This window comes from Canis lupus, chromosome 16 (genome assembly GCF_003254725.2).
Source record: "Canis lupus dingo isolate Sandy chromosome 16, ASM325472v2, whole genome shotgun sequence".
Lineage (NCBI taxonomy): Eukaryota > Metazoa > Chordata > Mammalia > Carnivora > Canidae > Canis > Canis lupus.
In genome coordinates this window covers 18,663,365-18,676,628 of record NC_064258.1, presented here as the reverse complement: position 1 = coordinate 18,676,628, position 13,264 = coordinate 18,663,365, and the positions used below count along the sequence as shown (strand labels likewise).

General features: G+C 44.6%; 1 protein-coding gene and 1 long non-coding RNA gene across 10 annotated transcripts in view; both read right to left on the bottom strand.

The window, feature by feature from the left end:
- DPP6 (dipeptidyl peptidase like 6) overlaps nucleotides 1-13,264 on the bottom strand; it is an 829,290-nt gene that overhangs the window by 352,664 nt on the left and 463,362 nt on the right. The gene's annotated exons all lie outside the window — the stretch shown is intronic.
- LOC112663272 (uncharacterized) overlaps nucleotides 11,134-13,264 on the bottom strand; it is a 105,177-nt gene continuing 103,046 nt past the window's right edge. For 3 of the 6 annotated variants that reach the window (XR_004805785.2, XR_007402823.1, XR_004805784.2), the window contains exon 7: nucleotides 11,134-11,493. This is a non-coding gene — a long non-coding RNA (uncharacterized LOC112663272). The remainder of the gene's footprint in view (nucleotides 11,494-13,264) is intronic. The other 3 variants (XR_003139123.3, XR_003139124.3, XR_004805783.2) reach the window with 2 other exon arrangements.

Here is a 13,264-nt window from a genome sequence, read left to right as displayed (position 1 = left end):
AACTGTCATTCCCCTTGGCAAATAAAGACATATGGTCACACTGAAAATGGTCTACTGCTCCTTCTGCCCATACACAGACCACAAAATACTCTCTCTTATAGTGCCCATAATTATAACTAATATTAATTTCAAGTCAAGATGAACTAGAATAGAGATGGCTTCAAAAAAGTTGATAATGCAATACCCAAATACAGCTTCATCCAAAACTAAAAGCTCATTAGAACGTGGCAAATTTCTGCAAATCAAAGGTAATATTAAATGTAGGATGGCAAATAATTAATAATTGACATGCAAATATTCAATATTGGCTCTCTAGGTTATCAAATTAAGAAAAATTTGAGGGCCACTATGGTCTTAGCCAGAAAGAATTTTATAGTTATTTAGAAATTTCAACCAATCTCCTTATTTGCTATCCAGAATTGATCTATTAAGAAGTGGCTTTTTAGCACTTAAAAATGACAAAAACCAATACTGAGTTGCTCTCATTTCTGAATGGATAGTGTTCAATGCAAGAAAAAATAACAAAGGAGAACTGATCAGATTTTACTGATTCAGTAGCTTTTTCCCTTTGCCCAAGTTTACAAAGGAAACTTGAAAATTCACCAAATTCATGAATAGTATAAATCTTGAAGTAGTACTCTTCATATGAACAATGTAGTACAAATAATCTCTTGTAGGGCCTAGTGGATATTTTATTCTTTCTTTCTTTTTATTTTTAGAGAGAGAGTGTGTGTGTGCAAATCGAAGGGGAGGGACAGAGGGAGAGGAGAGAGAAAATCTTAAGCAGGCTCCACTCCAATGTGGAGCTCTATGTGACACGGGGCTCGATCTTGACTCTAAGATCATGACGTGAGCTGAAAGCAAGAGTCAGAGGCTTAAGTGACTAAGCCACCAAGGCACTTCCCTAGTTGGCATTTCTCAAATACTGCTTATATTAAATCCCAGGGTAATAATCAAACCAGAATATTTTAATATTCAGGACCAAACCCCAAACCTTATTCAAGATCCAGGATGATAAAATTAACATTATTATCTTCATCAGCTCAAACAATTGATGTCTTTTGAATCTTGTTTTTAATAATATTCTAAAATTCTAAAATGTTTTAAACACATCTATTAAATACACTGGTCAAAGTTTATTTGCCCAAAGAAGCCTAAGACTTTTCCTTTGTGTCAAGTTCCGATGAGCTAGTAGCATAGCTGATTTACTTGCAGAAGTGTACGAACCCATGTTTCAGTGACAGAAGTCCTTCTGAGACTCAGTGGTCCCCTTACCAGGCCAAACACATCTACAATGTGTCCTGGCCTGGATGTCCAGGTCTAGGCTAGATGGTGTCAGAATGTCTGCCAAGATAACCAGAAGATGGAAACGTTTGTAAAACATGTCATGTGAAGGACATTCAGCCTCAAGTCTTATCCACTTGAACTATCACATGGAAGAGAGAGGAAACTTACTCTGTACAGCTCCAGAAGGTAGAATCGTGTTTCAGTACACCTTCAAAACTCCCAACCATTAATACTGCCCCACAATAGGATGAGGGGCTTCCTCAGGAAGTGTGCAGGATGGTGAACACCTAACGGGGATCCTGGAGATCCAATCCTCCAGAAAGGAAGGTGGAAATAAATGATCTTAAAAATGTCCAATCAGAGTAAAAGCTTTATGAACATGTATAGGATGGAAGAGAGAGATGCAAAGCTGTGAAGTTGCTACTCAAGGGTGGAAAATGAATGGGAGGCAAGGGCTTCTGGAAAGAGGACAAAGACTCTGCTTCCTCCTGTTCACTGGACTAAGAAAATACTATGCACAGAAAACCAGTTCAGTGTATATATATATCCTGAGATGTACCATAGATACCCAAACGGGCACTGACAGCATAGCCCACTCAAGTGAAGTGATTCTGGGTCAAAGGCACTCTTTCTTTCTTTCGGTAGGGGGAGGAAGAGAGGAAGAGGGAGAGAGAGAAATCTTAAGCAGGCTCCATGCTCAGCACAGAGCGGGAAGCAGGGCTCAATCTCATGCCCTGAGATCATTAATTGGATGAAAACCAAGAATCAGACCCGTAACCAACTGAACCACCAAGGTACCCGAATGAACCCCAATGACACCATTTCTTGAAGACAGATGCACCATATTGCCTTTCAGGCAGCATTCTTACGCATTTAAAAAGCAGGGCAATTTTACCCACATGAAAGCAGACATTCTTTAATTAAATTCCATTTTCATTTGCCAAATTTCACTTTTCACAGTACAAGAAATTTCTTTTTTAAGTTACACAAACACTACTGTAACAATACTAATAGGAAACAAATTAAAGAGGAAACAAATCATGAATAATCTTGCTAATCCAAGATGACAAAGCTTTTCATTTTCCCCATTTTCCTTTCCAGTCATGGTCTATATGCACATTTAATTTCTACATGGGTGTAACCAGAGCACAGAGATGATTTTTGAGTTAGAATTTGGATTTATATGTGCTTCTTTGAACATCTCATTTGGCTTCCCATATTCAAACGACTTCCTCATTTTAACTTGCAGGAGCTGACTTATTGAGAATTTAAGTAGAACTGACCCTGCTTCCCATGAAGGACAAGACAAGTTAATAAATTATCCCCTAAAATGTTAAGCTTCAGTAGTGCATTTCTTGGCAGAATTATATGATTTTGCCTAGAATAGTGAAAATGAGACCATAATACATTCTCTGCTCTGTTTGGTACCCCATGCATACCTCAGAGATTCAGTAAAATGGAAAAGCATGTCTATAGTGAACCATTTGGTGTAACCAGGTGATCAAACCTACCTTCCTTCCTTCCTTCCTTCCTTCCTTCCTTCCTTCCTTCCTTCCTTCCTTCCTTCCTTTCTTCCATCCATCCATCCATCCATCCATCCATCCATCTATCCATCCATCCATCCAACACATGTCTATCCAGCACTTCCCCTGCCAGCCCTGCCCCAAGGACCTTGGGTATAGCAGTGAACGAAACAGACTACACTGCTATCTAGCCAGCAAGCTGAATGGCTTTCATTTTTCCATATTTCCTTTCTTGTATTCTGGTGCAGGGATGGGACACAAACAATAAACGGCTAACCCACCAAGAGAAGAAAAAAGCAGAATGAGGGGGGCTAAGGAGGGAATGCATCCTGTGAGCTGTTTGTATATAAGGAGGTCAGAGAGATTTTCTAATAAAGTGACATTTGAACAGAAACCACAAGGAATGGGACTGGGAGGAAGGATGTCAGGCTGTCATGGACTGAACTGTGTGTGTCCCTCCTAAATTCACATGTGGAAGCTCAAACCCCCAGTGAGATGGTACATGGACGGAGGGCCTCTGAGGGGTAATGAGGGTTACAGGAGGTCATGAGGATGGGGCCCTCAGGTCAGGATGAGTGTCCTTATAAGGAGAGACACCAGGGAGCTTGCCTTCTCTGTACCCACACGCATGGAGGAAAGACCACGTGAGAGGCCACTGCAAGAAGGCGCTGTCGGCAACCTAAAGAGGAAGGGCCCTTAAGACACTGCCACTTGTACCCGGAGGGTGGGCTTCCAGTCTCCAGAACTGTGAGAAACAAAGCTCGTGGCTCAGAGGCATATCTCTGACATTCTGGGAAGCCATGCCTGGTTTTGCAGGCAGAGTTCATTGTTCTTCCATCTGGACACAACCGTAACACTTTGTAAATGCTTTTCTGTAACATTACTGCACTATTGAATTATGTTTTTAATGCCTGTGTCATCTCCAGGCCCCAAGCTACCTGGTGTGCTCGTATTCCTGATGCCTGGTATAGAACTGGGACACCACAGCGCTCGGGGACTGTACGTTGAATGGAAGAACACACATATGAATGCCTTTATGAGAAGTAACTTTGTTATTTGCTGGCACCACTGGAAGAAAAGCTATTGTTGACTGATGCGGAAAGCAAAGCATTAATACAAGCCCAGCTCCACTGATGATGCCATAAATAGCGCTCGGTCCTAACAGATGTAATGCAAACTGACATCTAGAGTTGGCAATTGCCTTGTCCCTAGTGATATAATTGTTGCTCACACTTACTCTTAACTCAGGCAAAAAGAAAACAAACCCAACCAAATGGATGAGAAACAAACTCAACCTTTTTCCTAGGTTGTTTTAAGTATAAAATTCATGTTTTTAGACCATTATTATCTTAGTAATCTGTGATTTGAGCTTGATATTTTATGTGCCAATTGTACAACTGAAATGGAAGACTCATACATTAAAATTATAATTGAAGATGTGCAGTATTCTGTGCATGGATTAAGGGGGGTGGGGTGTCACCGTGCATGTCTATCAGGCCCTCTCCATCAGTGCTCAAACCCCACATGCCTCACCCTGGCCTGAGTTTCCTCTCTCCCACGGAATCCCCTTGCTGACTTTATCACATCTTGTGCTTTATGATAAGGAGTAGAGATTCTCAAGAAAAGTCTGAGGTGATTATTTAGAAATTAGAGAAGCTGAAGGCTACCAGGGTGTGGAAAAAAGAAAGCAAAGAAGAAGTGGAAGACAAAAGGAATCCAGTGCTTGGGTGTTAGGACCAAATGCAAGTGTGTTTGGAAGCACACTAGAATTCATAGCATTTATACAAAGGTAAGCTGTTGCTTTACGATTTACTGCTGTCACTACTCACTACCAAATTATGCTTTAGTACCATTTAACAGACACTATGGGAAGAACTCAAAAGCACATCAAGTTTCTGATATGTTATAAAGAACATAAACACAGAGAATCACATCTCTTTTGGCCATGTCTGAGCTCTAAGGAGCAGAAATAGGCATCTGTTGGGTCCCTACGATAGGGTGATCCAGGCCCCAGCCATGTCCCCACACGTTGAAGAGCATGTTCCCCAAGCAATACCCACCTCGAAGGTTCTGGGCACACCTTGTAGCATGTTTGTTTTCCACAACATATGTATAGCCACACACAGCTAACGAGATGGGAGGGGTCTCACTTCCAGCAGAAGTGAGGAGAGAAAGGGTCTCACTAAGGTCTCTTCCTAAAGGAGCCCGGCTACCTCGGAAGATCAGCGCAAGAATCTGCAGATGCAGGAGCAATCAGGGTGGCAGCAGGACAGCAGGGACTGCATTGACAGCAAAGGCCCAGGCCCTGCCAGCCCTGGTGGGGACAGCTGGCAACTGTGCACTTTATTTCCCTTTGCTAAAGGTGGCAGGGTCGACCAGATGGCCCACTCACCAGGGAGGAAGGAAATGAATTCAATTATTTTTTTCACAATAGTCCATCTTGAGCCAATCAATCTCCTCTTCACCCAGGCAGCTTTCAGAAGTATACTAAGATGAGAAGACTCTCTGTAGCTCCCCAAACTGAAAGAGGCCTTCTCTAGAACATCACCAGATCATTGATAGTTTAAAAACTTTCCAGAGGATACACACGGAGCAGCTCATATGGCCTCACAATTCCAGCTGGAATAGAAGATCCAAGCCAGCATGCGAGGGGCCGGGCCAGGGCCTACCATCCAGGGAAGCTCTGTGTATTCTGAGCAGGGAGACTGTTCTGCTCCCTGACATGCTCCCCTCCCCTGGGACTGCTGTGCAGTGTTTCCTAAGTACTTAAGATGCTTTCACTAGTTGTGAGTGTACGGAATGGATAGGACCTGGGTCATGAGGTACTCACTGATGCCTACTCCCTGAGGTTGGCTGTAGGACTGGGGTTGTTTGAGCAGCCATTTTGGAAAGATGGGAACAACCAACGTAGTGTGAGTGGGGGGTGGCACTGGTGGTGACAGAGGGAGTCTTACCCTTAAAAAACTTGTACTGATTTCACTAATTAGAAATTAAATTTGGTTGACAGGCCCTACTGCTGAGGACCGGCAGTTAATTATGAGTCATTACGATCTTAGTGGAAAGAAGCTGGTACTCCGCAGGACTGTCAGACACACTCTCAGGGGCCTCTCTTCCCCTTGACTTCTCACACCACATTCCTCCCTGTCCCACTAGTCAAGTCCTCCAGGCTTTCTGCTACCTACTCTATTTGCCTTATACAAAGTCAACTTGGGGGATCAACTCCCCTTTTCTCCTATGAGTTTGGGAACTTCTGAAGTTGACTATTTTATACAACATGACTTTTTGTGACTGCCTGAGGGCACAGTCCTTTGAGACCCATGTATGGCCATGACAGAGGCAGCTGTCAGCCTCATACCTGCCGATCAGCAGGACTGAGTGTGCAGAGCGAGCTCCTGCTCCATCAGCCCTTTTGGGAGATCAAAACAAAACAAAACAAGCAAATTTCTATTAATTATATATCTTCTAAAATTTCTTTATTTTTTTTTTAATTTTAAATTCAACACCAGAGCTCAAATTATTTTAGGCTCTTGAGTGTAATTGACTGTGCCTAATAGATTCTTTGTGAAATTAATTCAAAATGTAAGTTATTCTTACCTTCAGAGCTCAGGCTCTCTTGGATCTATTTTGATATAATACTTTATTTTTTTTAATTTTTATTTATTTATGATAGTCAGAGAGAGAGAGAGAGAGGCAGAGACATAGGCAGAGGGAGAAGCAGGCTCCATGCACCGGGAGCCCGACGTGGGATTCGATCCCGGGTCTCCAGGATCCCGCCCTGGGCCAAAGGCAGGCGCCAAACCGCTGCGCCACCCAGGGATCCCTGATGTAATACTTTAAAGGAATCATGGTGCATAAATCACCAAAAGCAAATGGTGCTGTGACTTGATCATAGTCAAGGAAGTTTTGCAATATATCAGGCTCAAGGGAAGTCCCTTTCAGTGAGACTCTGGCTATGGAAGTGAGTCGTGGAATTTAAAATCGAACATTTGCATCTTCCACATCAGTGTGGGTGAGAACGATGTGTTCTAATCTTCTCCAGATAGGGGCTATCTTTGAGGAGACTCACTGGAACCCACAGGCAATTTTGAGACGGATTTCCTCCACTGGGCAGCATTTTGGCAAGCTCAACTTCCCAATGTCAAAAAGCCCCTCAGGCTCCCAATAAATATTAAGTAACTCAAACAAGCCTCAAAGGCAATAACTACCAGCAATTTAACGGCAGCCACAGAAATAATCTGAGCTCAGTTTTTCAAAGGGGCTTGCCACCCTGATGGAATGTTCCAGCACAGCACAGAAGCTATCTGTATGAAAAATGTAAGGCGTGGCAGTGGTCTCCACTGCCATCCTCTCCTACCCATGGGTGCCAGAGCCGTGTTTCTGCCCTGGGAGCCCCGCCCTCACCTTTGCAGACACGAGGATGGACTGCCTGGGCCAGAAGCCCACTCCAGGTTTCCCAGTGTAGGACCAAAGTCTCCAGGTTTACTGAGCTGACTGTCATGACACCTGAGAACAGAGGGGGAAGGAGAAGTTCCTATTTGCACCTGGCCTACGGATTCAGGAGGTAATAGAGTAGCTTTTACAAAACGAGAAGGAACTGGTGACCTGGAGAAGCAGAGACAAAAGGCAAAGAAAGAGGGCTCCCTCCTGGTTTTCCATTTCTTGACTTAATTTTCCTCCCGAGGCCTGAAGGAATTTTCCCCTTAGGTTTAATAAGACATTCCTGTTTCTTTAAGAGATATCTTATCTCCGGTTTTACTTAAAGGAGTTTGAGTGTATCTCTCAAGCTTGAGAACAAAGGAGCTGGACCCCGGGTGGTGAAGACACCCAGTCGAGCGCATGGACTCCTGTGGTGTTCGATCTCCAAGAAGGCAGTCCGTGCTCACTTGTGAAATCACTTGCCCTAGTTTTTGTGGCATATTCTGGCCAACCCTACACTCAAAACCCAGGTGGAAATTCTAACTACTCAGGTGGTTTATAATTTCACAACAATGCATTTGCTAATCTGACATATCATTTTATTTGAAAAGATCAGGTTTTCCACCAGTATGTATAGTTCTCTTTCCAGCAAAACTGAGTGAAATATAGCAATTACCTTGGGAGATCCTCAAGAGTCTACACCTGCCATCGCCTATCTATCAGCATTGGAGTGTAGCCCCCTCTGTGACTGGAGGGGGCTTGATTCAAGCCGAAGCAAACGCCAGCCAAGACAGTTGGTACAACATAATGTTCACAAGAGTCTTGACAAGGATGGGGTCTTCTGCAGGTATTCACTAATTTAGGTATAAAATTCCTCAAAAAGAAAGCTCTAGTATTTTTAAACTACAGCTGGCCTAGAATGGGGTTTATTCAGTGGATCCATGTTTGACAGGTATTTCTGTAATCAAAAAATAGCCTAATCCTGGCATTTTCATGTAGTTCAGTCTAATGGAAAGATACATAGCATCAGGGAAATTAATTGGCCACAGAAATACTACTGATTAGCAATCTTAATCCCATCAGGAACCTGAATCCCCCTTGGACATGTAACCTAACACATTCACAGGTTCTGGAGATTGGGGCACAGGCATTTTGGGGAAGTCTTTATTTTGCCCACCTCAGTGTTATATGCCATATAACAGAATGTTATACTTCAATAGAAATATCCATTTGTACACATGCACAGCATGAATGAATCTCACTGATATGATTTTAAGTGACATGGGTCAGACATAAAGAATATATGATGAATGATTTCATTTATATAAAATTGAAAAATGGTCAAGTCTACAGTATAAGCAAAGGGTTCACACTTAAGTCTAAGAAGACTAGCAAGAAAGGAGTTTCCATAAAATCCAGGATGCCACAGAGCTCAGAGGAGAGGGGAGGTGAAGGGGCTTCAGGTGTGCTGGCAATACGCTCTTTCTCCACCCAGAGAGAGCTTACAGGGGCTCATTCAGGTTCTAGGTTTGCACGTTATATAGTTTTTGGACTGTACTATCTTGCAGTGGCAAAGGTCGACTGTGTGCGGGGGGCAGCAACTGTAAGCATAAGCATGGATCAGGAGCCGTGAAGGAAAGGGACACGTCCCTGTGTTCATCCCAGTAGGAGAGAGAGCAGGCCACTGCAATGCCACCATGAGATGAGAGCAAGTCAGGGTGCTACAGGGCATAAAAGGATGGGAGGAGTGCCAATATTGATTTGGCACCAAGAGGGAGGTGAGGGCTCTAGGAGGAAGTGGGATTTACTCTGAGGGATGTGCAGGAGCGAGGCCAGGTAATAGCTGGGAGGGTTTTGCACTGTGAGGGCACACAGTGAGGCTGGCATGAGGCCCGGTGGGGTGGAACCCCTGAAACCTGCCTTGTGGACAACGCCGCGTATTTAATGTTTAGTCCAAAATGCAATAAGACGTCACTGAAGGATGCTGTAAGCCACCTTTAATAACTCCTAGAAGGCAGCAAGCAATCATTTATTTGTTGATTGACACCAGAGAAAGTGCACTGCAAATGACCCAGATCTGTAACTCGGCCCCGCTGTGCCTTAAAATGTACCCATTATCAGAACAAGATGGAATCAAATACCCTAAAAAAGTAAAATATTCACATAGCAACTATTAAAATTACCGGGAGAAAACGAACTACGCAAACCCAAGCATAGGATCTCCCCATTCCACTGCTCCAGTCTATTGTCTAAACGTATTTTCTTTCTAATATTTATTCTCCGTGAAAAGCTCTGACATAAATTTCTTTTATGTATCATGGACCATTTACTATAAGTAGAAGGTAGCAACAAATTACAAAATCAATGGTGCATATATCTCAGGACGGTAAAACAGCTTTCTAATCATTGTATTTCCATATTCAGGAGGACAACACAGGACTTTAAGACGGCGAGAACACGTTTTAAATAACATTTAGCAACTGACACGGCCATCGATATTCATCACGTCAGCCCGTTGGACGCACACCCCCATTTTCTGTCTTACTGGCTCATTTACTTCATCTTCCTTATTGGTGGTGCTTATTTTTTCATAAAGGTGCTAGAAGCACAACAAAAGATGGTAATTGGACGGAGGAACCGGATATTAGAGCCACACGGAAAGCACGGCTCTGTGTGGTCCCTGCCTCCTGGGGCTGGTCCTGGCTGGAGAGACCAGTGCGTTCTTGCTCACTCTCTCTCAAAGCCCCTGACCACACTCTCTCACAGCCCTTAACAGCCTTGGAATCCAGGATTTACACACACACCTCTCCTCTCAGGAACAGCCATGAGCACAAGAGCAACAACAATAAACAAGTATCATGGTTTATACCGGTGCTGATCAAAAAGGCTGAAGAGGGGCACCCGGGTGGCTCAGTCTGATAAGGGTCTGCCTTCAGCTCAGGTCATGATCCCTGGATCCTGGGATCGAGTCCCATGTCAGGCTCCCTGCTCAGCAGGTTTTGGCTTCTCCCTCTGCCCCTCCCCCAGCCTGTGTGCGCTCTCTCTCTCTCTCTCTCTCTCAAATAAACAAACAAAATCTAACAAAATGCTGGAGAGACGCAGATACCTAGTGGGGAATTCATCATCTCTCTGCAGACATACTTTGCAGACCAGAAGATAACGGTGCTTTGATTAGAAAACGCTCATGATGGAAACCCCGCCCCAGCACAGGTGAGCAAAGGTGGGGAAGAGCAAAAGCAGGAAGAAGGTAGGGTGCACCGAGGCAGCACTGGAAAGACCATGCTGACCCCAAAGGCTCAGGAGGAAGAACCCATGGGGGGGAGCGCATGGTGAGGAGGACACCTCACAGTCTGGACCCACAGGCGGGGCCTTACCTCCTGCAGAGTCACCCCTGTGCACTGGGAAGGAAGGGAGCCTGGAGGCTGCTTGCAAGGTTGTCTCACCTAATTCCCACTGACACCTGTTCTGCATTGGCAACAGCAAATCCCGGCTACCCGCAAGGTGCACGCATCAGGAATGGGACAGGTGAATTGAATTTAAATTTTAAAAATGTAAAAAAAAAAAGGAATGCGACAGGTGAGTTCAGACTCTACACCAGATTCACACTGTTTATGTTTTACTCCACTGAAACCAGGTCAGTTTAAACTAATTTTTTTTTCCTTTTTCAGACACATTTATTGATTACACTCTGATGCATGTTGGGTACTTTTATACTTTTATATATGGGTAACTCTTTTATACTTTTTTTAAATAATAAATTTATTTTTTATTGGTGTTCAATTTGCCAACATACAGAATAACACCCAGTGCTCATCCCGTCAAGTGCCCCCCTCAGTGCCCGTCACCCAGTCACCCCCACCCCCTGCCCACCTCCCCTTCCATCACCCCTAGTTCGTTTCCCAGAGTTAGGAGTCTTCCATGTTCTGTGTCCTTTCTGATATTTCCCACTTATTTTTTCTCCTTTCCCCTTTATTCCCTTTCACTATTATTTATATTCCCCAAATGCTGAGTGAAATAAGTCAGTCGGAGGAGGTCAGTTTAAATTTAGATTTCACGACCCACTGTCCTTACATATTGCAGTCAGAGAAACCCTAAGGACACCTTTATTGTCACAGGTAAAATGTATTGAGGAAACACGAGCACAGTTTATGCCGAGGAGACCCCAGGCGTGTGTTGGAGCTGCGGCACTCGTCAACATGAAAGGAAAAGCAGAAGTAGTTGTCTGACTTGGGATATTCAGTGACAGGTGAAGGGACCTGGTGGCAACCTGGAGGAAGCAAGCATGGGGATCTTGTTAGAATGCACTGGAATGCATCGAACCTGTAGAAATGCCACAGTCACGAGTCTACTGACTGCAGAAACTGGCCCAAGCCTGATGGGACCAACATCTCCACATGGAGCCATCCAAAGATTCTCAGACAAAAGAAATAATAATTATCTAGTCTCTAGGACAGCAGAAAACCAGTTGATACAGTGAGAAAGTCACTCGAAAAAACTTCGTGTAAATTCTCGAAATGACACAATGAAAGTGTGCTGGGACCCTGGGCCCCTTAACATGCAGATTCCTGTCCTGGGCCATCTGGGACCCTGACCGAGGCCTCTGGAGCTGCGACACCATTAGGCCACCCCTTCTCTCCACTATGCTTTGTGCTGGGTCAGTGGCACCTTCCCAAGCTTCCTCCCGCACCTTCTCTGCTGGGCCGGGTGGCCCATTCTTGCAGGGGCTCGGGGTGGGCCAATGGGAGGCACGTAGGTAAGGCTGGGCAGGAGGGGAGTCTGGGCCAGGAGTTCTTCTGCGGGGCTCCCACCCCCGATGCCAGGCCTGTAGGAGGAGGCGGCCTCCATCGCATTGCCCGCCCAAGGGGAACTCTTGGCCCCAAGGGGAACTCTTGGCTCCTTCCATCCTGGCTCGGAGCTGGTGCTCATCAGGGGTGCTGCTACCATGGCGGGGGGGCGGGGGCCTTGCCTCTGACGCTCCCGTGACCCTGCCCACACCTCTGCAAATGTCCTTCCTGACCGTCTCTTGAACCACCCGAGTTAGATAAGGTTTCCTGCCGTGTCTCTGACTGACAGGCCGTCCAGGGAGTTTGCTGCTCCTGTAATGAGGTGATGCAGCATTTGGGAAGGTGACACCCAGGTAGCCATGGGCGGAGACTGTCCCCTTCCTGATTACACAGGCAGTCCCTCTGGGGAACCTAATACCATAGTGATACATAGAGTGTCTCCCATACATCCTAAACGAATAACTGTTTTACTCATCGATTACAATGCACTTTTCTTTAATCCCATAACTTATACAGCCAGAAAGGCGTGCTGACACTGGTTTGTTTGAAACTTGGAAGAGACCTTCTATTTTCCTGCCTGATTTTTCCCTCTGGCAGATGGGAAACCTTAACTGTTTTTTTGGATGGTTATTAACCAAAGAGGTTTTAAGGAAAGCTTGATCTTCCTGCTCAGGAGATTAGAACATCATGAGGTACAAATGGTTTCTACCTATTGAAAATATCAGTGGGACTGTCTATGGATGACTGATACACAAACTCCAAGTCTATATTCTCCATTCTCCACAACACACACAAAAGGGTTTGCGATGGAAGGTTTTCAGATGCAAAATTCTATTCACTGGCATATTATAGGATGGTGTGGAAACACGCCTGCACAGAATTCTGGCTTGTACTCTTAATAGCACCAATGCCAAAACCCTGGCCCTCAGCTGGCTTCATGTATCCACAGTATCAGCGCAAGTTCATAAGAAGCAGCTCTCACCCCATGCAGCTTCTATCTCCCTCGTCAGAAATATTTTGCATGATCAGTAACATCACTAGCAGAAGACTCACTACATTTTGTGCCCACTTCTGTGTCTTGCATGCTTTAGCGCACTGAAGTTTAAAACCAAGCTCATCATACATAAGCATTAAATAGATCAACAAACCTATTGGTGAATGAATGAATGAGTAAAAACTCAAACGGATTATAAAATCTGCTGTGGCTGCTAAAAGGCTGTTCATCTAAACAGGATGAAGCACACTAGCAAGAGC